We start from the raw sequence: 3,852 nt of genomic DNA on the forward strand, positions 1-3,852 counted from the left end.
TAAAGGCTCACACCCTTTTCCTGTAAGACAAAAACGAAATTCATACATGCTCTTACCTAGTTACCTTTCCACTGGAAAATGATAATATGAGGTGTAGGTGAGTCATGAAGTCCCTAATGCTTTGCATAGTGACTGACCCACAGTAAGTGCTAAACGTTACTTGAACGAATGGACATATTGTTAGAGATATGCCACGCCATTTGTGTGGCTCTTCCCGGTTTTTCTTCGTTCCCTGCTGCCCCACCAAAGGTCATAAGTCAGTTAAAGGAAGTTGAAACTGAGTTCCCTGCAAGGCACGAATTTTAAAAGGCAACGTAGCTTCTGATAGGTTAAGACCCCTTCCCCCAGCTCTGACGTACAACCTCCTAAACCCGGGTCTATATAGGACCGCCCTCTCCCTGCTCTTTCTCTTCCTCTTCTTCTTCTGTCCTTCCTCAGCGCAGGCGCCCTTTCGCCTCTTTGAATAAAATCTCCTGTCGGGTACCCTGGTGTGTGGCGTGGTCATTGAATGTCGATGGAGTTCTAACACATATGGTTACTATTTGAACCTTTGTATACACTTGTCTTAAAATTTAAATATTCTCAGACTATTGCTTCCAATGTCCCAATCTGCGTCACCACACAAAGTGCTAACAATGCCCTTGGATCTTCTTCAGCCACGTCATTATTAGTTCACATTTCTATGTGTTCTTTATTTCCATTACTCATTTGCTATTTTAAAAAAGGCTTTGAAAATAAGCAGGGTAGGAGTAACATAAACTTATAAATGAAGCAAAGAAAAGTCAGAACAACAACATGGCTTGCTTGTCCAAGGACAGTGGAAAGCTCCAAATTGAAACCTAACTGTTTGGTTCTCTAGTGCCGCTCTAACAGAAACCACCACAACTGGATGGCTTGAACAAACAAGGATTTTATTCCCTTACAGTTTAGGAGGCTAGAAGTCGGAGTTCAAAGTGCCAGCTCTAGGGGCTGGGTGAAGGCCCCTCGACCTTGGGCATCAGCTCTGCCTCTTGCTCCCAGCCCACTGGAGCTAGAGGCTTCTCTTAATGCAGGCAGCTGTTGATGCTGGCAAACCCAAGCTCGACAAGTAAAATGGGACAGTCCCAAGATTATCAAGCATCACGGCAGGCCATTAGTTCAAGTCCAGAAACAGTCCCAAGATCGGCAGACAACCCAGCAGGCTGAATGAAAACTTGGCTAAATGCAGAATCCAAGCATGTCAAAAAAACTGCAGAGACTGCTTTCGAAACTTCTCCTTATATACTGGAAGCAGACCCCCAACCCTAAGGCAGCTACTCAGCTGCTGCAGTAGATTGCACCATGGAGTTGATGACCAGTCTCATCATGGGGAATAGTACTACATCCAGCTGCCCAGCCTCTCAAAAGAGGTCCAGTCAAGGCGACACACAACATTAACTACCACACTAACTGAAGGTCTTCTGAGCCCTCACATAACGTACATTCAGCTACACTATCAATTTAGAAATCTTACAACAATAAACCATCGTTGCTTTGGTTCCATTACTCAGATCACCGCCCTTCCAATAATATGGCAGAAAATAACAGAGAAAGTAAATTCTGTAAAGTCTAATAGCAAACAACATAATGAACCTCTATCAACTGAATGATATATGACATGGAGTAGCAGCTAATTACCGGTCCTAAAGTCTCCTTTTTTTTTTGTAAACTTTCAACTATACATCTATACCCTCTACTCCTTGTCTTTGAATATAGATATGGTGAATTTCATTTTATAAAAATGCTTTCTCAATTGTCTTCATAAGTCTAAGACAGGAAAAAAGCAAGTAGAACAAAACTTCCAGAGAAAATTAACTCATCAAAATTCTCACAGAAATTTTTGGGCTCAGTAGTTTGGTTAAGCCTGAAATTGACTTTATTTTCTTTCTTCCTTTTTCTTTTTTTTTTTAAGGTATACCTATGTAAATGTAACAGTTAAATGCCCCAGGGACACAGGACAACTTCAGGTCTGCATTTTCTATGTGTAGGGAAAGACTGAAGCACATTTCCCAAAAAGCTACTGGATGAAATCTTAGTATTTGGAAAAATCCTTTTGCACTTATCATTTTTATTTAAATAATTTTGACAGCCACCTATTAATGTTTCAAAACATGTTTTCCAAACAGATTACACTGTCCCAATGGAAAACACTCAGAACACAACATGCTTTCAGATTACATTTTGACAGAGCCAAAGAAATTGATATAGATTCCAAACTTTGCCCCGTCTTCATTATTATGTTTTTAATGGATTCCTATCATTATCCTGGTAGCATAGTGCCTAAGGCACTTGACTGCTCACCAGAAGGCTGGCGGTTCAAACCCACCAGCCACTCCTCGGAAGGAAGGTTGGGCACTCCTACTTCCGTAGTGATACTGCCTTGGAAACCCAAGGAGGGGTCACTATGAGTCGGGGCCGACTCGACGGCACGACTCGATGGCACGTAACAACAACAACAACATCATTATCCTGGGAACCAAGAAGTCTCACATCAGTGTTTTATTTGCAATTTTTTTTTCTGTCTGGATGATTCACAACCTCTTAGTGCTTCTTTTCTCAGCCGTGAAATAAGGCTAATCACCAGGAGTGGATACAGCTTTTGTGGGGCCCAAAATATGTACCCTGGGAAAGGTCTCTTTAAGAAAAGTAATACAAGATTCTGTATAGGGCCTTGGAAGTGACCTGTACAATTGAACAGTACTTAACAGCATTCTTGGTAAATCTAATTCCGCCAGTACTAACACCATCTAACAGTAAGGTGTCATATATGCAGAAGGCATTCTGTCGTGGGTAGACTCGAACCTCAACCTTTCGGTTAGCAGTAGAGCACCCCTCAGGGAGAGCGGGGAGTTAGATCGTGTGACCTGTCCTGTCCTATATGTTTACATCCGCAGCTATTTAGTAGCCCCTTAGAACAAGATTGGTTAATTACTAAAAGGAGGCGATTAAGACTCCATCTCTTCAGTGCCAAATGTGCATCTTTCATCTCAGAAGGTAGAGAAGAATGATACCGATCATAATAACAAAACATGTACTCAGCTATGGAGAGTCCATGTGAAAGCTGTTTATTCAGAGTCTAAAATGACCACTAGCAGAAAGCGTGGTGTTTTAAATCCACCCAGTTGTACCTCAGAGGAAGGGCCTAACAACGTGCTTCTGAAAGGCCACATCCTTAAAAACCCTGTGGAGCACAGTTCTACTCTGCATGGGGTCGCCATGAGTGGGAATTGACCAACAGCAACTACAATAACAAAGGTTGCTTATAAAAGGGGTGGAGCCAGATCTGTACAAGTGAGAAAGTAATATGTTCTTGCCAAAAGGGCAAGGAGGCCACATCTTCTGACCTCCTCTAACCCTATAAGAGGAAGGCAGGATTACCAGCAGTAGCCCAAGGCCCATTCCTGCAACATGCTGCCTCCCTCCAGCCCTTTCACCAACCGTTCCTCCCAAAGCACCCACCACCTCTCTCCTGGGTCTGATAATTCGCTGCAGTGGCCACACAGAACTCACAGATTATGGGGTTTATTAGGGAAGCACCAGGATACAATTCAAGGTCAGGAAAAATGCTCAGTCTCTCTCCCAGCCCACCGTCTCTCAGCCAACAGTCCCTCACAGTCTCTCTCCCAGCAGTGCGTGTCCCTCAGTGTCTCACACAGCAATGTGTGTCTCTTGCATCTCTTTCCCAGCAGCGCATGTCTCTTTCAGGAGAGTGTGTCTCTTTCAGCAGCACAACTCCCTCAGCCAGCAGTCAGAGAGAGAGTTCTGCCTCTAGGAGGCCTCCTTTTGAGCCTGGCAGAGTGGCCAAACCAACCAATCAAACATCAGAATTCAAAG

This window comes from Orycteropus afer, unplaced genomic scaffold (genome assembly GCF_000298275.1).
Source record: "Orycteropus afer afer isolate SDZICR_OR568_19922 unplaced genomic scaffold, OryAfe1.0 scaffold00361, whole genome shotgun sequence".
Lineage (NCBI taxonomy): Eukaryota > Metazoa > Chordata > Mammalia > Tubulidentata > Orycteropodidae > Orycteropus > Orycteropus afer.